A 27,984-nucleotide genomic window follows, 5' to 3' on the forward strand; every position below is an offset into this window, starting at 1 on the left:
TCCAAGTCCCCCCAAGTCTCTGGGTGCAAGTCAAAGCTGGAGAAGCAAGAGAGCACCCAGAGCCCATGTGGCTTCAGTGATCTAGAACTTCACCTGGCTGCTCAGCTCAGCCCATCTAAGGTGACTCCATGTTGTGGAGCTGGGGAAATGAAGACTGCCATCACAACCTTTCTGAACTAGTTCTCTTATCTGCAATCTGAAGATAAATCTGTTCCTCAGCTACAAGGATTATTGTGAGGACTAAACCCATGTATGTGTTTAACACAATACCTGTCATATAGTAAACACTCAATAAAACATTTGCTATTGCTAACACCATACGTACAGTTTTAGGAAACTGCAAGAGCTGAGTCTGAGGTATCTCTGCAGTCCATGCTGACTAGATTATATGTAGGGTCTGTGGCAACTTCTGCAGACAAAGGTCAGAAAAGAACAATTAAAATGGTTAGAGGCCCTCAATCAGGTCATTAAAAAAAAGTCCAGGGCCTCCCTGATTGGCTCAGGGGTTGGGACGCACCCTGTGAAGCTATCTGCAGCCACTGCAGCACAAGTTCGATTCCCGGCCAGCCAGGGAGCAACCCACATGGTGCCGCAGACCTCTCCTGTCTCACCCCACTGCTCCCCTCAGCAGTGTATTTTGGTCAATCTGCCTGTTCTGTTCCCCACTCTTTCTCTGGTGAATCCTCTCACCCCCCACATCTCTGGCCTGTACCCCAGCTCTTGTATGCATAAATAAATAAATCTTTAAAAAAAAAGAAAGTCTAAAGGAGTAGGGAGATTTGATATGAAGTTACTGGAAGGATTTTCAGGACTAGCTACATAATTTGTGGGGTCTGTTGCAAAATGAAAAAGTAGATTTGCTTGCTCAAAATTTTGTTAACAATTTCATGAACAAGGGTCTCCCTGGTAGCGCAGCGGTTGAGCGCTGGGTTGCGAAGCTGCCCGCAGCCTCTGCAGCACCGGTTCGATCCCCGGCTGCTCCCCAGCCACCGGGGGAGGGTCCCACATGGCGCGCAGACCTTTCCTGCCGCCCGCTGCTCCCCTCAGCAGTGTACTTCGGTCCTTCTGCCTGCTCTGCTCCCGGCTCTGGCTCTGGTGAATTCTCTCATCCTCCCGCGCTTCTGACTGTACCCGGTGCTTGTAAAAATAAAGAAATAAATCTTTAAAAAAAAAGAATTTCTTGAATATTAAGCCAGCAGAACATTTAACCAAGCACAGGGCTCATCTGAACACGGTGCCTGGTGCACAGTTCACATACCCATGAAGCCCGTCACATAGGAAGTAGCAAACTTACTCCTTGAGGCAGTAACAACAGTAGCAGGGAGAAGATGAGTAAGTTTGAGGCCTTGAGAAATAACATGATTAGCAGGAAGTAAACCGCACATAGAAGGGAAGAGAAGGGAGAAACGGGATGAGATGAATGTCAGTGCCAGCAAGAGAAGGGCTATGGTGCCTGGACCAAAAGAGCACCCTGGCAGTGCCGCTACACGTTCTCATGCTCCAGGATTGCCATCCCACCAGCTCACGAGACTATGAACAGAATAGCAAAAAGATTGGCACCTTTGCCTTACAGGGCAGTTCTGGCAGTTTTATAGCCACATGGCCCCTCCCTAAAATTCGACAGCGCAGCACGGAAATTAAGTCCATGCGGGAAGTTGATGCAAATAAAAATGGTGGCAAGTGGATTTGGCCATGGAAGGGCTTGGCATCCTGTTGCAGGGAGAATTTCATCTTGGTCATGTTAAGGGAAAGTCCATGGTCTGGGACATCTATGGGCCTTTTGTCTTTGGTTCCAGGAGAACATTATTTCAGTAAGACTGGCAGTGACCTAGCAACCCAAACTGGACATGTGTGTTTGTCCAAAACCGGGTGGGAACTCTACAGCCAGTCCTTCCCTCTACTCACTGAGGGATATCCCTGAGCCTTACGCTCCCCTTTTTTACTTATTCCTGGAGAACAGATTCTGCTACACACCCTCCATCATCACTGACTTTATAAAACAGAAAATAGGAAACATGTTTTTGTAACAGACTGATTTTGCTTTCTAGTGGATTCTGTGGAGGGGAGCCCAGCCTTTTGTTTTCTGTGTGCTGTCCAGATGCCTCTTGGGCAGGCTGTTGTGCTCATCTCAGGCTGTGCAAAAGGCGACCACGTGTACAAGCCAGTGCTGTCTCCTGAGCATTATCAGTATTATCGATGTCTGTGCATCCAGGAAAAGCTTTTTATTGGAGTGTCCCGGAATAGCCATAAATGCTCCCATCTTACTGTTCATTAAATTATTGGGATAGTTTATTTTTCTCCCTTCTTCCCCCAAGCCCTCAACGTCCTGAAAACATGAAACTGGTTTTGTACACTCACCTGCTTCATGCCCTCCAATCTTCTCTCCTGCTTCCTTCTTTTCCCTTCTTAGGCGCTGCTGCCCTTAGAATTTTAATCCAGTGGGCTACATTGATTTCACTCAGGTGGCTTAGAATTTATGCCTTGGTAAATTAAACTGGAGCAGAATCCAGTTTTATTAGGAGCTAGCCTATCACGTCTGTTCCAGGTGCAGGATTTGGAGCTGAGAGCAATCACTGAAATCATTTTCCTGGCTGAGCAGGGCTTGCATGTTAAGTGTGTTTCAGTGGGTTCTTCATGCTGCTCATTGAGGAATGAAAGGGAAAGCTGGGTGTTACTAGGCATTATGATTTAACATGGTTAATTCTGTGATCCTGAAACAGGGACTTCTGAGGAAAGGAATCTTGACGGATGGCTTTGTATCAATGGCCTAAAAATATTCAGAATCTAAAGAAATAAAAATTATACTGACTTTTAAAATTTTGTCCAGTTTTGAGACTTGAAAATTCTGTTAAATACTTTCAGGGGATTTTAAATATGCTCAACCTATTCTCAAAAATTTAGCACAATTTTTGACAATATTGATCATTTACACTTAGTGTGTGTGCGTGTGTACACACACACACACACACACACACACACACCCCTACCTTTCTTTCCTATTAGCTGTCAATTTATTTTCCCTATTGAAAAAATTTTACTTACATACATTTTTTCTACTTATGCATTACCATGACTGCATAATATTCCATTGAGCAAACATAGTATCATTTATTATTTATTATTGGGTGACTCAGTGTTTTCCCATGTTTAGTTATTATAAGGAGCAGTGCTCTAGATATTTTTGCATACACAGCTTTTCATCACTTTTGAAATACCTTATTAGAATAATTAGAACTCATTTGGTTTTAAATTGCATAGTTCATTGAAATAGCCTGAGTAAAAGAGGTTTTGATGGTAAGCATATAGAAAAAAAACCACAAGGATATAAAGTGCACAACATGCCTAAGAAATGGAAAGTTGTTCAACACTCCCCATCTCCCATCTCTGGCCTCTTGTTTTCTTCAGACTGACTTGCTCTGCCTATTCCTGGTTGCCTTATAAGCTTGGATCACATAAGACTTTGACTTGCCTAGAAACCAGAGACCACAAGTCTGGAGCAGACCACTATCTGATTTAAATTTCTCTCTCTTATATCAGGTTCCTGAGCAAGAGCCTGACTAGACAAGCTCCCCTGACTTTGTGGCCTGTTTTCTCCTTCCTTGGTGGGGGAATCGCATTGACAATGGGCACAGGCCTCTGGATTCTGCTTAGAGTCAACTCTTATACTCTGTCACTTACTAGCCATGTAGCCTTGAGTCACTTACTTAGCTTCTCTGTGTTTCTATTAGTGAGAATCTTTAAAATGAGAATAACATTGATGCCTACTGCATGAAGTTATTGGGAGATGAAATATAATAATCCTTGTCAGGGGTTATAAGAAAGACACATAATTCTCAACATGTGTTAGCTTTTAAAAGTTTTGTTTTATGGAAAAATATACATAACATAAATTTGCCACATTTATTGTTTATATTTTTTTGGCTGGGGTGTAGGCCAGAGGTGCAGGGGTGAGAGGATGGGAAGCAGAGCAGGTGGATTTACCAAAATACACTGCTAAGGGGAGCAGTGGGTAAGACAGGAAAGGTCTGCTGTACCACCTGGGTTTGCTCCCTGGTGGAGAAACAAACTCAGGACATAGAGGTGATAGTGCTGAGACTTAACCCACTAGGCCACCAGGGAGGCCCCATGCTTACTATTTTTAGGTGTACAATTCAGTAGGATGAATTACATTTGCATTGTGGTGCAGCCATCACTACTAAACATGCCCAGAATTTTTTTTTATCACAAACTGTAGCTTTCGATTTTTGAGTTATCATTGTTATGGTATTTCAAATATGGCTTCCTTTGGAAGCAAGGGTGTAATGGGGACCTGCCCAATGAGACAAACAAAGTAGTTAGGCACTCCAAGTGTCTACTGCTGATACCACACTTTTGCAATTCTTGACGTCTTACAGAGCACTTTCACACTTTCTTTTATGCAATTCTGCCGAGGAAGGAAGGACTTATGAAAAAAGGAAGAGGTTTTACAGGGGAGCAGACTGAGGTTCAGGAAACCTGACTTGCCTGACATCTCTGATCTTGAGTCAAGACTTAAGGTCATTTTCTCACTCCAAGTTAGTGACTTTCTTTGATGTCTCAAAGATGTGATTACTTAGTCAAGCTTTCTACCTGTTTATTTATAGTTGCTTTTCTCAGATTATGAAAAAGAAGCAAAAAATTCTAAACTACAATTTATAGGTGGGCTCTATGGGAATCACAAGTCTACAAGAAATTTGACAGCTGGTTTAGTTTACCAGTTTCCATCCTAACAAAGACACAAAGTGTACAACATACCTAGCAATAATAATGTAATGTACAATGCTGATCCTGTGAAAACCAGAGAGTTGAAGAGATTGGTTAATGGACCTCTTAATTTAAACCTTGAGAATATTCTGAAATATTTGCTGGAAAGAAATGGTATTACTAAGCAGATTTTTAAAGCAAGAGAAAAAGATACCATTAGAATCAGAATGGGTGAGTTTCTGATGATGTTTTATGGTTTGTATAGAGAAACATATTTTGTCTGATTGGCTTGATTTAAAAATTTTTTAGTGAAAAATATCTTTGCCAAATCCCTTAAGTATTCATTTTATAAAAAAAAAAAACACAGGAAGAAAGTTTATGGACTCAACTTACCCCATAAGCACCTTTCTAACAAGATTAATGTTTACTATTAGACAATTTTTTCCATTAAATTAATGACTATGTTTTTGGATGAGACGCTCCTTCCATTTGGCACTCAAGACTCATTTCCTGGTCACTTTTTCTAAAATAAAATCACTTAGGATAACTGAACACCTTAGTGTGATGAGTTTTTAAAATGACTGTGCTGGTCATTCCTTTTGTATAAAATGTATGGGTTCTCCTGTGTCCTTCCACATCAAGCCATAAAGCTTCTCTTTGGCTTTCAACTTGATCCCACCCAATCTATGCTACCCTGTCATCCCCTTTCCATGCAACCGCATTTTCCTCAACTCTGCAATACCAGCTATATTGATTTCCTTGTAACTGTCAAATATGTTATATTCAGTCAGTCCCCATATCCTTACTCAGCTGTACTTGGCCTATCCCTTTATCCATCCCAAACACACTCATCCTTCACTGCCAATAAAATCCAGCCTGTTCTTTAAGAATTTCCTGACAATTTCAACACATAAAGATTCATCCTTCTGTGAGTTTATATAGCTTATAAATTACTACTATCATTTACTGAGTACCTATTAAGTTCCAGGTGCCTCATCTCTTTACAGCTACAGAAGGTAACTATTACTATCATCCTCATTGTATAAATGAGAAGACTGAGGTTCAGAAAGTTTAGATAATTTGCCCAGATCACATACCCTCAGTTGTTAAACTGAGGTATGATCTGCAGTCATCACAGGTTCTAAAGCTGTTACTCTTTTCCAACTATGCTTTCTTAACTACCATACATCCTAGTGTGTTCTGCAAGCATTTTGTGTGCACTAGTCGTCTCTCCTCAATTAATTCTTAAAATCAGGGTCTATATAATTTTAAGAATTGCATTCAGTTGCTTGTTACAGAGATCTAAGATAAAAGTTGATTTTTCTCTGGGCCTCCCTCGTGGCGCAAGGGTTAAGACTCAACCTATGAAGCTGTCCGCAGCCACTGCAGCACGTGTTCGATTCCCAGCCAGCCAGGAAGCTACCCACATGGTGCAGCAGACCTCTCCTGACTCACCCTGCTTCTTCCCTCAGCAGTGTACTTCGGTCAATCTGCCTGTTTTGTTCCCCACTCTGTCTCTGGTGAATCCTTACACATACACACACACACCCCTACACACACACCTCTGCCCTGTACCCCAGCTCTTGTATGCATAAATAAATAAATCTTAAAAAAAATTTGATTTTTCTCTGACTGAAAGGAGTCCAGAGAAAGCAGGTCAAGACTGAAAATGTGGCCCTTAAGAGACGTCCCTGTTTTTGTTCTCCCCCTTATGTCCCCAGGATGTAGATCTTATTCTTGTGTTGGCATCTGACAGTCAAGCCACCATATTTGTGTTCCAAGTAAGATGGAAGAAAGGGAAGAGTTAGACCTCTCAGCCAAATTTTAAAGACCATTTCTAGAAGTCTCACCTTACAATTTCTGTGTATATCTCTTTGATCACCACATCTTCAAAGAAGATTGAGAAAGATTTTAGAGCTAAGTACACTGATCCACCCAACAACAATAGTATTGTGTTTCTGGGGGAAAAATAGATGCTAAACAGGAGATTAATGGCTTATACCACAAAACCCATCTGTAAGCTGCCTTTCTGTTCATAATACCTAGAAGAAGCTCCATAAACACTGGTAGACAGTCTAATGTAGCAAGATGGAGAGTGGGAAAAGGTCATTTAGAAGACTGATAAATGAAACTAAAGAGACAGTAGTCACACTGATTTCTAATATATAAATACTTCATAAGAAAGCAAATGCCCACTATCTTCTCCCTAAACAACCCTGCAGTCACTCAGGTGTAGTGTATGGAATGCTTATAAAACTAACATCAAGATTAATAAAATAAGGCCTAAGCATTTGAAATCATTTTAAATACATTCGTTGTGTTTCTTTCAGCCTTTACTCTTTGCATACATTTTATTTCCATTTACAAAATTGGAATTATAAAATGTTCTGTCTTGCAAAAAGACTACTGTAAACAACCACTTCTGACAAAATGACCAGTACTCGGGGCAATATCTAATGAGCACTTAGAGAGAAAGAGTAGATTACATTTCCAATAGAAATGCTACACATTTCTGGAACTCTCCTGAGTTTCTTATTTTGATTTACAAAACAATTCAGCCATTGGAAAGGAAAATCTATGGCAATTACTTGAAGTATTTTCTCAGCCCCTATATTAACATCATCAAAGGGTTTTTTTTTTTTTTTGAGGTTAAGTGCATATTTTTATAATTTTAAATTTTGATGCAATTTCAAATTTTGAAGGAAATTAAAATTTTGGAGAAACTTCTGTATGGCCTTTAGCCCCAGTAAAATTGTAAACATTTTTACCCATATACTTTCTGTCTCTCCCCCGTTCCACTCCCTCATATGTTATAAGGCTTATAGACCTCATATGTTATAAGATCCTTAAACATTACCTAACACATGGTCCATGTACATTGCCCCAATAATGTCCTTCGTAGCTACTTTATTTTCTCAGGCCAGAATTGTCTCAGATGGTGCAATGCTTTAGTTATCATTTCCCTTTAATCTTTCACATGGAGTTCCTTAACCTCTCTTTGACTTTCTCTAATTTGACATTCTTTTAAGAATACAGGGTAGTTATTTAGTTGCATGTCCTTCAACTTGGGTGTGTTTGCAAAAAGACTCACTGTAAACAAACACTTCTGTTCATAATACCTAGATTACACTCAGGCTTCATGATTACATTCAGAATGTACATTTTTGTTAGCATTTCACAGAATTGGTGTTTTGTCCTTCTCAGTGCATCCTATGATTACTTAGCTCACTGGTTAAGGTGGCATCTGCCAGATTTCTTTACAGTAAATTTATTTTCTTTTTTAATTAATAAATAATTTGTAGGATGTTTTGGGGGACTATGTAAATATTCCTGTCCTCATCCAACATTCATTTACTAGCTTTAGCATACACTGATGATTTTCCAAATATAGTTTTCTAAGAGAAAGTTTCAGTTGCTGTGTGGCTAAATGCTTCTGAGACTTTGTCTTGGTTTTCTAGGGCTACAATAACAAGAGTGGGTAGACTGGGTGACTTAAACAATAGTAATTTATTTCTCATAGTTCTGGAGGTGGGAAGATCAAATGTAGGCCAATTCAGTACCTAGTGAAGAGCTCTGTTCCTGTTACAGGGCAGGGAGAGGGGCACCCCAGAATCCCCAAGCCTGCCCTTTCTAAATAGGTCCTGCCATCCCCCACATCAAGACAAAACATAAGAACTTTATTTTTTTTTTTAATTTATACAAGCGCTGGGTACAGTCAGAAGCGCAGGAGGGTGAGAGGATTCATCAGAGCCAGAGGAGGGAGCAGAACAGACAGACTGATGAAATACACTGCTGAGGGGAGCAGCGGGCGCGGCAGGAGAGGTCTGTGTGCCATATGGGACCCTCACTGGCGGCCAGGGATCGACCCGGCGCTGCAGAGGCTGCAGGCAACTTCACAACCCAGCACTCAACCGCTGTGCCACCAGGGAGGCCCCTATAAGACCTTTAATGGAAAGGAAACAATACAATTAGTGGCAATACAGACAAGACAAAGAATATAGTTTCCAAATCTAGCACCCAACGTTTCCTGTTATGGGTAAGAGTCCAGCCAAAGAGGACTGGCGCAAAGCAAGGCCCAAAAGCCTGCCTCAAGTCTAAAGCACCTTCCGGCGGGGACCCATAGAATAGGGTCAGAAACAGACAAGTCTGGGAGGAAAAGAGCAAAATCAAGATGAAAGCTGCCATTGTTAACCTCCCCATGGGTCTCTCACCCACATTTATTTCAACCTGTCCAGGACCAAGAAAAAAGGTCAGCTTCTTCACATGTCTCCCTGCTCCATGTGCCTCTTCCAGGTCTCCTTCTGGCTCTCCTTCCTGCTTCCTTCCCACTTCAGTCTCCTCTCCAGCTTCTTCTCCTCCCTGCTCAGCTCCTCCCTCCTTTGGGTGGGGCAGGGAACCTGAAACCTCCCCTTTTCCTGGGGACTACCCTGTTACATTACCAGGTTACACATGGCCAACTTCTCTGGTCTCTGTGACAGAGAGAGAGAATGCTGATGTGTCTTCCTCTTTTCATAAACTCATTAATCCCATCATGGGGACTCCACCCTTATGACCTCATCAAAACCTAATTACATCTTAAGTTCCTTTTATCCTGATACCATCACACTGGGGGTCAAGGCTTCAATGAATTAATTTGGGGGACACAAATATTGTATTCATAATAGACTTTTTAAAAAGAAAAAGAAAAACACTGTAAGAAGACAGTTTTTTCCTTGGACCAAATAACTGAAAAGTGAGACTGGAAACCCCTGTTGATAAAAGTAATTGCTTACTTTTTCCCCATATGCCTAACTTTATTTTTTAAATTAATTTTATTTAATGTTACTATCAAACGGTGATGGAATTTAGCCGTTCTTCTCTCACTTAGCATTAAAACCTGTTTTTCGTTGTTCCCATCAGACAAATTTGGATTTAAATGCCAGAAATCCCAGACTTTCAGTTGTGTATGTGATGCTGGACAACTTTTTTTTTTTTTTTTTTATAGAGGCATGTTTTATTTATTTATTTGTTTGTTTGTTTTGTTTATACATGCACTGGGTACAGTCAGAAGCACGGGAGGGTGAGAGAATTCACCAGAGCCAGAGCAGGGAGCAGACAGGCAGAAGGACCGAAGTACACTGCTGAGGGGAGCAGCGGGCGGCAGGAGAGGTCTGCGCGCCATGCGGGACCCTCCTCCGATGGCTGGGGAGCAGCCGGGGATCGAACCGGCGCCACAGAGGCCGCGGGCAGCTTCGCAACCCAGCGCTCAACCGCTGTGCCACTGGGGAGGCCCTGGACAACTTTTTTGAACTTTAGTTTCTTTCTCCATAAAATAGAGCTGATGTGCTTATTTCAAAAAGAAAGCAGTTAATAAATGTTTTCTCCCTATAAAATTCCAATTGTTGGGCCTCCCTGGTGGTGCAAGGGGTTAAGCACAGCACTATGAAGCTATCCGCAGCCTGAGTTCAATCCCTAGCCAGGGAGCTACCCACATGGTGCAACAGACCTCTCCTGTCTTGTCTGCAGCTCCCTTCAGCAGTGTATTTCAGTTGATCTGCCTGTTCTGTTCCCCAATCTGTCTCTGGTGAATCCTCTCACCCCCTGCACTTCTGGCCTGTACCCCAGTTCTTGTATGCATAAATAAATAAATCTTTTTAAAAATTCCAATTGTTGGTGACAGTTTTGCAAATTACTTGACTTGCTAGTGGTTGGGTGTTTGATTTGCATTAAGAGGTTAGGTGATTTTCTTAGATATGAAGTCTGCAGCAGAAAGAGAAAGGCCTAATGGTATCTCTAACTTTTAGATGATTCATGGAGTTACAGTATGTTATTCCTCTCTTTCCTTTGTTTCATTTGACATAAATTTACTGGCACTTGCTATGTGCCTTCACTATTATAGGCAGTAAAGATAGAGCAACAGGAAAAAATTTCCTGACTTGGCATAATTGTATACTAATCAAAGGGTAAGTATAGAAACAAACTTTTAAACATCTGGGGTAAGTACTATGTAGAAAATTTTCCGGGAAGGGTAATAAGGATTGTGAGGGACTTGCTGTTTTAATTAGACAAGAGAACTTACTGATGAGGCACATGTGAGCCGGGACTTGAGGCGAGGAAGGGATTAAACATGAGAGTGTCTGAGGGAGGAACTTTCCAGGTAGAAGAACTATTTCAGAGAAAAGGAAAATAAGACATAGAATGACTTACTGAGAGTTCCCTTTGGGAGTCATAAATGAATTCCAGGCAGTTTCACGCGGCATAACAGCACTCCTGCTTCCTTCTGTGAGTATGATTGCAGGCAAGAGTGGAATGGCTGGATGGATGTCTGGAGTGATGACAGCTGTAAGGGATACCACACAGACCTCTATTCAAGAAAGGACCTGCTTCCAGGTCTGCAGATAGCTGACAGTCTCCAGCTGTTGAATTTCCTAAATCCACTCCAGTATCTGAGATGCATTGGCTGTCCTCAGCCAATGACTGACCATGATAGAGATACTAGGGCATGAGCACTGTTATGTAACATGGGACTCCTTTAAGGGCAACGTTTGTGCCAGAGTTCCCTGTCAGACTGGCTATAATATTTCCAGAATTTCACCACAGTCTGAAGTTCTACCTACCTAATCACCCTCCCTTCCCCTTCTCTTTTTACAAATACCAGACCCATGTCACAGGTAAGAGGCTTTCCCTGATACTCCTTCAGCTTGCTTTTACCTTTCTCAGGTATTACCCTCCAATAAATTGTTTTCATTTCTAATGGTAGCCTGGTGTCTCTCTCCCTCATCTTGTAATGGAATGTGTTTATAAAGCATTCATTTCCAAACTCTCCTCTTTTCTTACAAAGGTTTGTGACAGAGTTCTTCACTCCATCACACTTAGTGAAGAGAACAGGTGATGTCTATCTTAAAACTAAGAAATTAAAAAGAAAGTAATAAAATAAGGAAGTTAAAGAGCCACCAACCTTTACATACTAAGTTTCTACTTTGTTAACTCATTTATTTTCTGCAATTCTTTCTTTACTTCTCAGTCTTATGCTTCATCACTTACCACTTATTGACTAGTTTAATGAGCTCTAGATAGCCTTTAGAAATCCTAAAATGCAAAAATCACTTATAAACTTCCCTAGCATAATTCCAGAAATCCCTGTGGGTTCACTGGGATATCCATTTTGATGATGCTTTAGCTATTAGAAGCAATCATTATTGCCTCACTAGTGTGGACTTCCCTGATTTAAAAAAAAAAAAAAGGCAATGTGAGCTCCTTTAGGGAATGGAGAAAAGACATTACAAAAGAAAAATGGCATTGTTCTCCAATACCAAGGAAATTTTATTAGCAAACGCATTAGAATGCACTTGAATACTCATCACACTGAGTTGTTTTGGAAAAGGACTTGCTGTGGAAAAACACAGGGCACAAACATCTTCAATCCCCTAGCTTGGCACAATGAGACAGCAGGATGACAAATGTCTTTTTATTCCCTGTGGTGCCTAAATATTTAGAGGACATCTGCTACTGTGTGTTTCTCTCTCCCCTGAGTCACCTTTATCACAATCTATCGTTGTGCTACTATTTCCTCTCTCCACCTGTTACAGGGAAAAGACATACTCCTCCAGTGTGTGGTAACCAAATAAGTCTTAAAGTCACGAGGCCAAGCTGCTAGTCCCAGCTCTTGTACCACTATGCAGTCTAAGGCAGATAACACAAATTCCCTTGGCTTCACTTTCCTCACTCAAAAAACAGGAAGCGTAATAGTCATGGTTCCAAAGAAATGGAAGCTGAGACTTCCCCCAGGTCATTAGGGGATACTCAGGCCATAGAACCCATGTGTAGAAAACAGGAGATAAGGGCCTCCCTGGTGGTGCAAGGGGTTAAGACACAAACTATGAAGCTGTTCCCCATTGCAGTACGAGTTCGATCCCTGCCCAGTGAGCTACCCACATGGCACAGGCAGACCTCTCCTGACTCACCCACTGCTTCCCTCAGCAGTGCATTCAGTCAATCTGCCTGTTTTGTTCCCTACTCTGTCTCTGGTGAATCTTCTCACCCCCCCCACCCCCACACCTCTGGCCTGTACCCCAGTGCTTGTATGCATAAATAAATAAATCTTTAAAAAAAAGAAAAGAAAAGGGGAGATATATAGTGTGAAGAATAATGAAGCAAACACCTAATGTAACCAGTGTTCTGATCCAGACAACAGTCCATTGCTGGGTCCCCAGAAAATACAACCTTCCCACCCCCCAGCTAAAGTCACCTTTATTTTAGCTTTTATAGCAATTATTTCATTGCTTTCTACATTTTACCAGTGAATGTGCATTTTTCCGATTGTGTAAACATCCTTTAACTACAGTTTCATTTTGCCTACTATGGAACTTATATATAAATGGTATCATATTATGATATTATTTTGTGTCTTTTGTTCATTCTTGTGCTAGAATCAACCATATTGTTGTATATGGCACCCATTTCACTGGAATGCACTTTGTTCATTTTGACTGCTGTATACTGCTCTGTGGGAACAATATTCAACTCTTAAGTTATCTTTTCTATTGTTGTTGAATGTTTGAACTGTTTTCAGTTTCAGACAATTCATAACAATGAAGCTAAGAAAATTCTTATACCTACTTCTATTGGAAATGCAGCAGTTTCTCTAGGACAGTGGTCATCACACTTTATGATCCCTTTTAGACTCTTTTAAGTTACAGAATTTTTGGGCTGGATGGTAACTACACAGGCTCAACATGCATATGGAAAAGTTATTTCTGTTCAGGGGCTAGCTGTCCCAGCCACAGAATAATTTTTGTCTGCAGCGACTGCAAGGTGTTGGGGTTCTGTAAATCTAGTGTCATAAAAACTTTAAAAAGAAGCATAATTGTAGAAAAGTCAGATGGACAAAAGCATTCCAGAAAGCAGCTGGTGAAGAGCTTACAGTGGATAATTCAATTGAATTTGAGAAACATGGAAATGAACCTGTCAAATATCAGCGAGAGCTATGGAATAAAACTATTGATGCAAGGAAGAGAGACTAAGAGATCAAACAGAAACACCAAGCTAAACTTATAATGAACAGGTTAAAGAAAATGTAGAACTTTAGAAAGTTCAGGATATCAAAGAAGTCACACAAAACATTGATCTTACCCGAGCCCCTCTTGCAGGTAAAGGAAAGCAGCTGGAAGAAAAAAATGGTGCAAAAATTACAACAGGATGTGGACATGGAACATGTTTCTTAAAAACCTTACCGTGACAGTTTTTATAAGTACATTTGAAAACCTCCTTTGAAGACTTAGAATTTCTAAATTATTTTAGATTTATATTTTGCATATGGTCGCCTCAAATGAGAGGTGATTAAAAGTAAATTTATGTTACTATTGAAAAACATCAGATATTGTGGATGCTATGCTCTATCTCACTGTTAAACCTTCTCTGATAAATATACTTAAGTAAATCATAAAAATTCACTTGAGATTACAGAAGTGAATTGTGGATATAAAATGGTCATGCCATTTGGAAAATGGCACAAGCAGCATTTATGTAATAACTGATGACAAAAATACATGGCTAACGATGGGCAAAAATAAAATTTTCTTGGCAGGAAAAAAATTTATAGGACTTTTGTTTACATTTTATTTCTTAGATATAAACACTTTACATCTTGGATTTTTTTAATCTATCAATGTTTGCTGCAATAGAAATTAAATCAGAATAATTTAAAATAATAAACTTATTGCATATTAACACAAATATTTTTAATAAAAACCTGTGAAATTTAAGAAGATATAGTGAAAGAACTTTTTTTTTAACATTTATTTATTTATTTATATAAGCACTGGGTACAGTCAGAAGCGCGGGAGGGTGAGAGAATTCACCAGAGCCAGAGCAGGGAACAGAACAGGCAGACTGACGAAATACACTGCTGAGGGGAGCAGTGGGCACAGCAGGAGAGGTCTGTGCACCATTTGGGACCCTCACCGGTGGGCGGGGATCGAACCAGCGCTGCAGAGGCTGCAGGCAGCTTCTCAGCCCAGTGTTCAACCGCTGCGCCACCAGGGGAGGCCTGTGAAAGAACTTTTTATGACTTTGGGATAGAGAAAGAATTCCTAAACAAACAAACAAACAAACAAACAAACAAACAATAGATCAAGCAAAACCATAGGGAAATTGGCCAATTAGACAATGTTAAAAAACTATTCATGAAATGATATCTAAGAGAGTGAAAACTCAAGCTACAATATAGGGGAAGATATTAGCTGTAGATATAACCAACAAGGAACTTGAATTGAAAACATAAAAATTCATACAAATCAATATGAAAAAGTCAGGTAACCCAACAGGGCATATGCAGGAGATTTGCATAGGCACCTCATAAATAAAGGAAACAATGGATATACAAAGACTCTCTCTACTTCATACCCCTTGTTAGTAATGAGAGAAATGCAGCAGAAAACCCAATGAATGACCAATGCCATACTAACCCATGGTGATAATGGGAATTCTCATGGGCTGTTGATGGAAGTAGAAAAGCATACTTTCCAAAGTACACTTTGGAAAGGAGTGACACTAGTAGTAAAGATAGTCATACCTTCTCACACAGCAGTCTCACTCCTAGGCTTATCTCCTGGAGCACCAGTTCTCAAATAGTGGTCTATGGACTACTAAAGTTTCCTGATCTTTTCAAGGGTATGTGAGAAAATAACTATTTTTATTTTATTTTTTAAAAGATTTATTTATGCATACAAGAGCTGGGGTTCAGGCCAGAGGTTGGGGAGGTGAGAGGATACACCAGAGACAGAGTGGGGAACAGAACAGGCAGATTGACCAAAGTACACTGATAAGGGGAGCAGCAGCGAGTCAGGAGAGGTCTGCTGTGCCATGTGGGTAGAGGTCTGTTGCTCCCTGGCCAGCCAGGGATTGAACTCCGGGATTGAACATCTAACTCTTGCTGCAGAGGCTGCGGACAGCTTCATAGGTTGCATCTTAACCCCTTGTGCCACCAGGGAGTCCCACATTGCAGTTAACCTTTAAGAACCTACCATATATTATTGAACAGAAGAAAGGATAGTAAACAAATTTTTAATTTTTAATTTTTCCTTATTTCAAGGGGAAAGCTTCAAATGTTTTTACTATCCAGCATTATGTTGCTATAGCTTTTCTGTTGATAGCTCTTAATTGACTTTAAAAGTTCTTTCATTTCAAGTTTACTAGGTTTTAAAATACGAATCCATATTGATTGTTACCATTTGATTCTTCTGAATATATTAAGGTGGACATCTAATTTTTTGCCTTTATTCTATTATATAAATTATACTGTTATATTTTGAGTATTTTGTATTCCTAGGGTAAGTCCAACTTGGCTATATGTATTATACTTCTGTATTGCTGGGTTCATTTTGCCCATGTTTGGTTTCAGATTTTTCAGCTAATGTCCATTGGTCAAATTAATCTGTAATTATATTTTGTCAAACTGTCCATGATGAGTTCTACTCTTCTATGAGTTTGAGAACTGTTCTCTCTTTTATTTTGTTTATGGGATTTTAGAGTACTTAAAAGAATGGTAAAATTCATATTAAAACCTTCTGGTTCTGCAATTTTCTTTGTGAATTTTCTAGGAATGACACTATTTTTTTAAAAAAGTGGTTAGAGGATTATTCACGTCTTTTATATTATTATAGACTTGACTAATTTTTGCCCTAAGAAATTAATCCACGGAGACTACATATTGAAAAGCATTGGCATTTAGTCATTTCCTATATCCTCTTGTTATCTTTCCAATGTCCGCAACATTTGGAGTAATACTCCCATTTTCATTCTGATCATGTATGTGTGCATTTTCTCTCTCCTTTTTCCTTCTCTTCCCTGGAGCACCAGCAACTTCTCTTCTCTCTCTCTTTTTTTCAAGGGGAAAGCTTGAACAAATTTAGGATTTGTTTTACCTTTTTTTGTAGTATGTGAAATTGATACCATTCATTAAATCTGGAAAAGTATAGAACATTTCTTCAAATACTGTCCCTGCTCTATCATCTTGCTCTTCTTCTAGAACACTAATTAGATATGGGATTGATTTTCTCACTGTCTTCCATGAATCTTAATCACTCATATATTCTCATACTTTTTTGATTCTCTGTGCTGCATTTTGTAAAATCTTATGACCTGTATTCTCTACTTGTAATCTCTAATTCTCTTTTCATTTATGTCTAGCATACTGCTAAATCACCTGGTTTTGTTTTGCCTTTAACTTCAGTAATTGTGATTTTCATGTCTAGAGAAGTTTTATTTGGTTCATTAAAAAAAAATTGGGGGGAGTCAATCTGTAAAGTTTCTAATACCTTGAATATGCTTTCAAGCTTGCTTTTCTACCTTTAATAAGAGTAGGCATAATTTTAAAATAATCTATGTCTGAGATTCCAGTGAAGTCTTTTTGGTTCTCTTTCTCCCGTTGTTTCTTCTAATTCTATACATGGCACTTCTTTCTTTATGTGTGCTCTTTCTTTATGTGTTTTTTACTGTATGCTCTTCTTGCTCTCTGTTCTGCTCTGTTTCTCTTCTAGGCACAACCCCCTTGCTGCTGACTCATCTTAAACTGTGATTTATTTCTGGAAGCCCAAATGGGAAGTAGAGAAGTCCCTCTGGGCTTAGCTTTCCCCTCAACCAGTCTCACACACCTTCCCTGTCTGGGACTTATTCCTGGCATTAGGAAAACATCTCACTGTCTGACCTAAGGCACAACTCCAACTTCTCCCTTCAGTCCAGTGGAAGAGGAAAAAGGTTCAAACACTCCACTTCTTCAACACCATATCCTTATCTGGGTCTAGTCATCATGGGTGGACAAAGTTGTCTCCCTACACTGTAAAGGAAACTCCATGACCTAGTCTACCACATTTAACCCATGATATGGCAGTGGTAGCCAAAGGAACATGGATAATCTTTTCTTCCTCACCTCTTTGCTTCACTCACTTTTAACTTAATTGTCATTATTCACTGTTTCTGGTACTCTAAATAGCTATTTTGATTTTTAAAATCCTTCTTTGTATGTTGAAATCTGAGTTTTAACTCTTCCTTTTTATTTCCTGCACTAATAGTCCTAATCTCACCCTCCACACACCGCCCTCAGGCAAATGGATGCTTTCAGCCAATCGAGGAAAAGATCATATGAATGATAGTGCCAAAGAGAAAAGAACATTACTATGTTCCAGAAATATGCATGGTGCATGTATGTATCATTTTAAATCAGAAGCATTTGTATTAATTACTTATTGCTATATAATATACCAATTATATTATACCAATATTTAATGGCTTTAAGCAATTAACATTTTTTATTTCATTGCATCTATGGATCATGAATTTTGGAAGCAACTTAGTTTGGTGATTCTGACTCAGGGTCTGCAAAGAGGCTATGGATCAGATGACAGGGGTTCTGCAGATTTGACTGGGACTGGAGGATCAACTTCCAGGTTCACTCAAATCGCTGTTAGCTTCAGTTCAAGAGATATTAACTGGAGGTCTCAGTTTCTCACTACCTGCCTGTGCTCAGGTCCTCTCAACTGACTTGCCTTCAGGGCAGGTAAACTGAGGCGAGGAGTTAAGGGAGGGAGGGAAGAAGGGAGAGACAGACAGACAGACAGACCTGCTGAAACATAATGTTCTAGTCTCTGAAGTCACACATTGCCACTTTTGCTTTATTTTATTTGTAAGAAATGAGCCATTAAATCCAGCCTGTAACCAAAGGAAAGGGAATTGGGTTCCACTTCTTAAAGATAGTGTCAAGGAATTTGTGGACATTTTAAACCACGGCAGTATTAAAATCATTTATTGCCTACTTCCTATGTGCCAGAGTACAAAAGTCAATAACTAAACAAGAATTCCTTGCAAGTCTACAGGGTTTTATCATGAAAACAGACAATCACAGTACACTGAGATATGGGTCCTCATTTTCTCCTGTGTGACGAGGGGGACAACAGATGTCTATGGGCACATAAGTCAATATACGTGAAAATGCTTTTGTATTAAGTACATTGATAGTTTAGCGAAAGCAATTAACAGCTGAGTTTAAAGAATCAGAATGCTGGCAGTCAAATTCCAGCACTGACGCTTGGGTCAGTAACTCAACTTCTCTATGACTCAGTTTCCTCATCAGTAAAATGGGAGAATAACAACGAAAAAATAACAGAGAATGACTCATAGAGTCCTGGTGAGAAGTAAATGAACTTACATATAGAAAAAGCTTTAAAAGCTGCCTATATATAATTTTGACTTAAATACAAATTAGAGCTTTAAATCAATTAAAAAAAAATTTTTTTCATATGGTCAGTGTCTGTTGTGGCTTTCGCAGAGATGCCAGGCATTTGGGCTTGGCAACTTGGTAGGACCTGTCAGTTCTGCATGTTTTTCAATCTACAGGCCAAAATGGAGTCATCGCAGAGTCTCCTGTAACTTAATCTGATGTCCTTTTCTCATTTATGAGATGCTTTTCCACCTCTCCACTATCCCTGGTGCCCTCCCTCCAAAAGCCTAGAATGCTTTCTACTTTTTAATAATAAGAGTTGTGGAGCAATGTCAAAAAAAAAAAAAGTTGCCTAAAACTTAGCAGGTTAGTTAATAACAGTTGTAAACTACAAGCTGCTTCAAAAATGAAGGGTATTATTGGTTGAATTTCTGAGACTAGGTACATAGTTTTATGCCTGTCTTGTTGATATGAAATTAACTTTTGTTTAGTTTTTCTGACATGTTTGTACTTTTTTTATTTTTAAGCACACAACATATGGAGTAAAATGTGAGTGTTGCCCTTCACCTCCATCCCCACCCACTCATCAATCCCACTTCCTTCCCCACAGGAAACCACTTTAACAGTTTCATGAATGTTCTTTCAGAAAATTTTCTGCCAATTTAAAAGCTATGTATTTCTAAATTATTTTAATGTAAGTGTAATCATATACACTTTCTTTTGATCGCTCTTTGTGGGTAATAATGGGAGATCTTTTCATGCTAGTAACTCTAACTTGACATCACTTCTTTTATTGACTATACTACATATTATAGGATAGACTATACCATTAATTCTTTAACCATTCTTTTATTGACGGACGTCCAAGTGGTTGCCAACTTTTTATTATTATCAATATTTAAATGGACTTTATAACTTTCAAAGATTTCATGAATATAATTTTTTTTTAATGTGAATAGTTTTTTTTTTTTTTTAAGATTTATTTGTTTGTTTATTTATACAAGCACTGGGTACAGTCAGAAGCGCGGGAGAGTGAGAGAATTCACCAGAGCCAGAGTGGGGAGCAGAGCAGGCAGAAGGACCGAAGTACACTGCTGAGGGGAGCAGCGGGCGGCAGGAGAGGTCTGCGCGCCAAGCGAGACCCTCCTCTGGTGGCCGGGGAGCAGCCGGGGATCGAACCGGCGCCGCAGAGGCTGCGGGCAGCTTCGCAACCCAGTGCTCAGCCGCTGCGCCACCGGGGAGGCCCAATATAAATATTTTTGATTAAGACCTGATACACTCATTGAATCTACAGTTCTAATGAAAAAGTCTACAAGGTTTTAAATCTTTTAGCTTGACTTCAGGGAATTTCTCCAATGTGACTTCTAACTATTTCTCCAATTTTATCTCTTAGTGCTTTTGCATAAACTCCGATCTAGCCAATTTGCCCCATTTGGTGTTACTAAAACATACCATATACATTTCTGCGCTCAGGCCTTTGACTAGGAAAGCTTTTCCTGTTCTCCTTGGCTTTTCTCTCCTACCCTTCCGTGGTGGGTAACCACTGGATGATTTGTTTATCCAGAGAGGTGGCTTCCTGATTTCCAACCCTGATCAAATTTGTTTAAACAAGAATTTGGCACCAGGCTCAAGCTAATGCTAGCCAAGACTCTCTACTGTGGGAACTTGGAATTGGAGCCAAAGGAGAGGGTCAGCCACTCTCAAGATGGCCACACCTGGAGCTGTGGGATGGTTATCTGATTCATAGGGGCCAGAAATGCAGCCAAAGCTGGCCAGCAAAGACAGAAAAATAAGAAGGTCTATAGAGAAGAAATGAGAGACAGATGTTAGATGTTTTCCCAAGATAGCATCTGGATCTTCTTTTTCGTAGACCCAGTTACTCCTGCCTTGGATTCTGTCAGCTACTGGACTTGCAAAAGCTGTTTTTTTTTTTTTCCATTTGCATGCATAAAAGTGAGTAAGATTATATCTGCCTTCAAGTTATTCCTGATCTGGGATGGCTTCCTTGATCACCCCACTGGATAACCTAGAGGCATCTCTGGATAAACCCCCACCTAATGCAAGCTTCCTTCAGCTGTATGTGCCAGGGGCAGTTTATTAGGACATTTCCTTATTTAATTCTGTCAACTTGCTAAATTAACCCATGCTTTCTGGAGAAAAGGGAGAGGAACCATTAGTGGGAATCAACAGGTTGCTGGAAGTGTCAGTATTGAACTGTTTTCCATTTCTTTGCACTTTATTTTTTTTTTGAAGATTTATTTATTTATGCACACAAGAACTGGGGTACAGGCTAGGGTTGCTGGGGGGAGGTGAGAGGATTCACCAGAGACAGAGCGGGGAACAGAACAGGCAGATCTACCGAAATACACTGCTAAGGTGAGCAGTGGGCGAGACAGGAAAGGTCTTCTGTGCCATGTGGGTCACCTCCCTGGCTGGGGATTGAATTCATGCTTCAGTGGCTGCAGATTGCTTCACAGTGCTGTGTCTTAACCTCTTACGCCACCAGGGAGGCCCCTATTTTTTTTTAAGATTTATTTATGCATACAAGAGCTGGGGTACAGGCCAGAGATGCAGGGGGGTGAGAGGATTCACCAGTATGAGTTCAATCCCAGGCTGGCTAGGGAGCTACCCACATGGCGCAGCAGACCTCTCCTCTCTTCTGCTCCCCTTAGCAGTGTATTTCAGTAGATCTGTCTGTTCTGTTGCCACTCCTTTACACTTCAGAAGCAAGGCAGCAGGTGAGGGGACTTTGTAGAGAAAGAAGCTCAGGCATGCAACCTTCTATTTGAACATCAAACTTGGTGAAAAAGATTTAGTTGTGCAATGTCTTAAAATGAGTGTCATCTGTTTCCAATCAAGAGAATTTGCAAATTATATTTACTGCTAAACTTTGATGATCTTATTTCATTTATTTTGGTTTATAACTAAACACTTCTACCTACAAAATGTCCAGGATACTTTTTATTTTACTTTCAATTGAATAGGTTAAAAAAGAATGATGCTCATAAGACATGCGTTCTGAAAAATAAAATGTAAACTGAACACTCTGACCTTTCCCAGGTTTAAAAAGAACATGGTTCTTCTTCTTTTTTTAAAAAGATTTATTTATTTATTTATTTATTTATTTATTTATTTATTTATACAAGAACCGGGGTACAGGCCAGATTCACGGAAGGGTGAGAGGATTCATCAGAAACAGAGCAGGGAACAGAACAGGCAGACTGACGAAGTACACTACAGAGGGGAGCAGCGGGCGCAACAGGAGAGGTCTGCTGCGCCATGTGGGACCCTCGCTGGCCATCTGGGATCGAACCAGCACTGCAAAGGCTGCAGACAGCTTCACAGTGCGGTGCTCAACCGCCTGCGCACCAGGGGAGGCCCAGAATGTGGTTCTTCTTAATGTAACTCTTTGTGTGGGCCTTCTCATTCAGCCCTGACACCACTGAGATGGTCAATGTCCTGATTTTTACCATAGTAATTCCCTTGGTTTTCTTTAGCTTTATCGTGTAGATTCTTTTTTTTTAAAAGATTTATTTAACTTGTATGCATACAAGAACTGGAGTGTAGGGCAGAGGAGTGGTGGGTCAGCTGATTCACCAGAGACAGAGTGGGGAGCAGAACAGGTGGACTGACTAAAATATACTGCTGAGAGGAGCAGCGGGCGGGACAGGAGAGCTCTGTTACCCTATATGTGGGTAGCTCCCTGAGCAGGGATCAAACTCATGTTGCAGTGGCTGGTGATGGCTTGGTAGTGCTGTGTCTTTAAACCCTGTATCATTTGTATTCTTAAAGAAAAGAATGTTTAAGTCCTCCCTGGTGGCACAAGGGGTTAAGACACAGCACTGTGAAGCTATCGGCAGCCTCTGCAGCATGAGTTAGATCACCAGCCAGCCAAGGAGCTACCCACATGGTGCAGCAGACCTCTCCTGTCTCCCCCACTGTTCCCCTCAGCAGTGTACTTCAGTCAGTCTGCCTGTTCTGTTCCCCACTCTGTCTCTGGTGAATCCTTTCACCCTCCGCACCTCTGGCCTATACCCCAGTTCTTGTATGCATAAATAATAAACTTAATATAAACAGAATTATATACTATTTTTTCTGGGATTTGCTTCTTTCAGTATTGTATTTATGTTATCTATGTTGATGTGTGTAGTTTTTAGTTGAGTATTTTCATTCCTGTATAATATTCCCTTCTATGAATATGTGTGTGTGTATATATATATACCTATATACCATACACACATAAATAAGTAACGTTATAGTCACACTTGGTGAACACTTGGATTGTGTCTAAGATTTTTTTATTATTATGAACACTGCTGCTATGAACATTCATATTTATGTTTCCTAGTGCCAGAATTTCTAGTTTAAGGTATATAACTAGGAGCAAAATTGCAGAGTCATAGGATTTATATATGTTGAATCTTACTTTTTTTCAAATGACTTGTACAAATTTGTGCTCTTAACTGCATTGTATAAGAATTCCCATCTTCTGCATTTGGAATGGTCAGACTTATTTTTATTAATCTGATGATTATATATAAATATTGCAATGTAGTTGTACTTTCCATTTTCCTCCTCATTCATAAGGTTGACTATCTTATCATATATTTAGTAGATATTTGAGTTTCCCTTTTTTGTCAAGTATCCACTTTAGTCATTTGCTCATTTTTTCTATCTTGTGTTTCTTTGTTACTGATTCATAAGTGTTCTTTGTACATTTTTAATACTATTTTACCACTTAAATGTTTTGCAAATATGTATTTGCTCCCACTTGATAGAAGGTATTTTAATGAAGTCTTGTTAAATAAATGTTCTCATTTTTAATGTAGTCCAGTTTACCATTGAATCAAAATCTGCATTTTTATCAAGAACCTTAGGTGATTTTTAGGGACATTAAAGTTTAAAGGGACATTAAAGTTTAATGGAATATTAAAGTTTAAGAAGAATTGGTCTGCATCACCAATTAGATGATAAAATGGTTGAGAGCTCCTTTTCATATCCCCCATTCCAAGCACAGTCATGAATTATCATGACTGGTGATAATTTTGTAAAACACATGGCAAATCAGAATCCTCAGTTCTGTTTTTGACTGTCAGGAACTTCATATGTTGTTTGATTTCAGTAGCCTTCAGTTTCCCATCTCTAAAATGAAGGAATATAATTAAATTTTCTCTACTGACCTAACCAATTCCAAAATGTTGTATCATGACATTGATGACTGATAAATATCACATTGATAAATCAGACTGATAAATATCAACAATAATTAATGTTGATAGCAATCAAAACTGTCCTGAGATATTTCCTTTGCAAAAAATTCAGCACCTATATGTAATGGTGTTTAATGAATTATGTAATATGTTAAAGAGTATAATTTGTATGCAAATGGGCTGTTATTCTTAAACTCTAACTTGGAAAATATGGCTTTTGTTTAATCAGGTTCTTTTACTTAAGCAGCAAAGCAGGGCAGTAATAGGGACCAAAAGTCTTGTGTTTCTAAAGTTTGGGTTTTTAAACCTGCTATAACAAAAAACTAGAAATTACAGTATGGGGAGAATTTATTTATTTTTATTTTATAATTATATATAAATACATATTTTTACATCATTCTTCCTTTTTGTACAATGTATGCTTTTTCCTCTCAGGTGTAGTCCCCGCAAAATTCCCATTACCAGTCCGCTTATGCACTATCACTATAGTCCTTTGTGCTTGTGCCTCCCCTGTTTTGATCCCTCTTTCTCCCACTCCCCTGCAGAATGTCTCTGATTTATAGTTGCCTGTTAATTTTTGTTTTTAATTTCTTATAATTATTTTTTTCCTGATCAGTATGGAGAGAATTTTAATGATATTTTAATTTCAGGAACATTGTATAAGATTACCAAGATAGAATTAATATATTCTGTCTAGCTGCCTAGAATTTCAGAATTTTGTAGCAATTAGTATTCATTCCCTTATTCAAGATACCAGAGATAGAGAAGAAGTAGACAAGACAGCAGAGTTAGAAAAACAGGATTGCCCAATTTCAGAATCTAGTTGATCTAAGAAATGAAACAGTTCATAAATCTGCTGTTCTGCCCCTCACTGGAAAATCCAGCATCTTCTTGGATAAAAATTTACATTTGGATTATATTATTATAACTGGGTCACTAATCATCATTGTGGAAACCATAGTTGACAACCCACAAAAGAATCAAATTTTACTCATGATTGGTACTTGTAGTTTTGATTCTTTTGATCTTCACATCTACTTGTTTGACAGTTTTGGTCCCTAAATTATACTTTTGGAATACTTGGTCACCCTTGAAATATCAAAGACAACAAATTGTCCAGCCGACTGCTACTCTATCATTGAAGTTCTGTTTGTTCTAACAGATTGTAGGTTGTCTATTCTAACAAATCTATTTCAAGTCCCAGTGAAATAACCTACCAGCCTCAGAGCAATCCTGATGGTCATTCTTGAGGCTAACAGTGCCCATGGAGACCTTATTGACAGACGTGAGGACCTGCTGTTAGTGGAACCTGATGTCTTCCACATAATCTTGGGGAAGCAGTGTTTTGCTTTTGTTTCCTTCTCTTTTCCTTTTTTGGAGTATTTGTGTGATGAAGTGCTATTAACTTATAGTGGAAAAGACAAAATGCCTTGAAAAGATCTTGTTTTGGCATTGCTATAGTCTACTGCATGCATGTATTGAGTTTAGAGATTGTTTTTTGTTTTTGTTTTCTCTTTAGATGGGGGAGAGGGAGAAGACATGGGTAAACCTTTGCAGAGATTACCTTAGAATGCATTTTATTTTCATTAAGTGGGAGAAGTACACCCGTCTCATAATTACAAGTATTTGGAGTTGAAACTTGAGACAGACTCTATCCTGTTTTCCACATTAATTAGCGAGGTGAACTTGGGCAAGTCAGTTCACTTCGAGACTCCCACATCATCTGCAAAATGAAAGCATTGGTCTACATACAGCCATTTCGAGCTCTCTTTGAAATAGCTTTCATTTGTTATTTGGTACCTACCGTGAAAGTAACACTAAATCTTGGAGACCTCCAGATTGTATTTCCAAGGCTTTTATGCATCATACTCGCCCTCCTTTAAAACCAGCTCCTGAATTCTCTCCCAACTACATGGGAACGCTTTTGCGGTCTGAAAATTGACGGCGGGCGGGGTCGGGGGCGGGGGTGCGGCGGGCCGTCAGGGCGGGCAGTAAAGAAATATGCCAGTTATAGTCACCAGGCGCCAACCTGCCAACCCAGAACGAGAGTGCCAGCGGGCCAGTGAGCTTTTCTTTCTTTGTAAAGGGCCACATCTGCATTGTAAAGAGCAACCCAATCACCCGAAGAAATACAACTTAAAGGGCCCCTGGGGTCAGGGCGGGATACACAACCGATCCTTTCTCGATTGGGGAAACTTTTTTTGGACTCCGGCCGTGTCACGCGGCAGTTCCACGGCAGGAGTTGTGCAATAGGCGAGTCTGGCTGGTGTCAGGGGTGGAAAGAAGTGTGGGGGGTGGGGGGCTTTTACACTGCCAACTCCTCCCCCACTCGACTCCACCCCTCCCCCAAATGTGAGGACATTGGTGCAGCCAAGACAGCAGGGTTCCGACCCGAAAGTGGGCCTAGAAAGCCTCTCTTCCCTGCAAGGGGCAAGGGGTGGGAGAAGCGCGTGGGTGTCCGTTCTCTCGGGCAGAGACTGGCTGCCACGCCACGCGCTCGAGATCCAGAAGGATCGGGGTGCGCGCGGGCACAGCCGCTCAGGGGCGCACGCGGCGGCGGGAGACGAATTCGCCACCTCGCTCGCGGCTGGGAACTCCGGGCTTGTACTTTCGGTAAGCGCACCCCGGCTTCCAGCGGCGCCGCGCTCCGCCCCCGCCGTCCCAGCTCGCACTTTCGGAGGGTGACGCAGCTGGCGGAGTAAGCAGAAGTCTTCGCGGAAAGCCCGGAGCCTCCCCACGCCGCAGCCCGCGGCCCGCCCTGGTCGCCCCGGGGGCCCGCGCTGCACCTGCCCGCGACCAGGTGTCGCGGAAGGAGCGAAGACTCGACCCGCTCTAGGAGAGTTAAACTTGTTGAGTGATCGCAGGGTGCAGATGCGATGATAACCATTCGACTGAATTCATTACTTCTGTCACCATTTTAGTGACCTGCCTGCTGTTAATCTTCACTGGGCTGCGAGGACACTGAAAAACCAAGTTACTTGCTTGAACTCACTGGAGGAAGCTCAGTGAGCTTGAACTCAGCTGCGAATCCAATCTAGGTTTGTCCTGACAGCTGGATCACACTTTTCTGGATCAGACCCTTGACAGTTTCATTCCGGTGAGCAGAGAACAGGTGACAGGTGAGACAGGCCAACTGCGGGCTCAGCCCTTCTCTCCCGGGCGAGGAGTCATTTTACTTTTGACGGATGCCCACTCGTTTGTCCAGGTGTGCTGACAAAGCATTTCCCACCTGGGTATCGAAGTGGAAAAGTTGGAAAGCATTCCGCACACCTTGCTTCTATGTTCAAACTGTGTGTTGGGAGTCAGGAATCCTGTAGTAGCACGTTGGGGTCCCTCAATGTTTTTTTCTTTATAGCGCTCTGGGGACATCTAGGTATTCACCCTCCTTAACACTGGAGAGGGGACTCAGTCAGTCTAGGCAGTAGCCCGTCTGGCAGGAGAAGGACTTAATCCTCCCAAAAGAAAATCGTTTAGCCCCGCCGCCCTCTAATTAATTCGTGACAGAGGCGGAGGTAAGGGGCCTGTCCCTCCCGGGTTCCTTGCAATGTTACCCCCCCTTGTCTTCCCAGAAGCTTCAGTTCAGCTCTAAGAAAGGGACTTCCTCAGAGCCTTGATGGTAGTAATGTGGGCGGGCGACCTCCGGGAAGGGAAGGAGGAAGTCGAGTCACCAGCCTCCAAGCTGGCCTGCACCCCTGGAGAGGGAAACCATGCGCGGCAGACGGGGGAGCCAGCCCTACAGGGCTGGGTCTCTGCTGGAGGGGCTGGGTCTTTTTGGGTCAGTGGGAAGGGCTGCAGTCGTGAAAGATGCAAGGGAGGGGAACAGACAGACACAGAATGTTGGGCGCTGGGGATGGTTGG

This window comes from Talpa occidentalis, unplaced genomic scaffold (genome assembly GCF_014898055.3).
Source record: "Talpa occidentalis isolate TD23 unplaced genomic scaffold, MPIMG_talOcc4v2.1 talOcc4.9, whole genome shotgun sequence".
Taxonomy (NCBI): domain Eukaryota; kingdom Metazoa; phylum Chordata; class Mammalia; order Eulipotyphla; family Talpidae; genus Talpa; species Talpa occidentalis.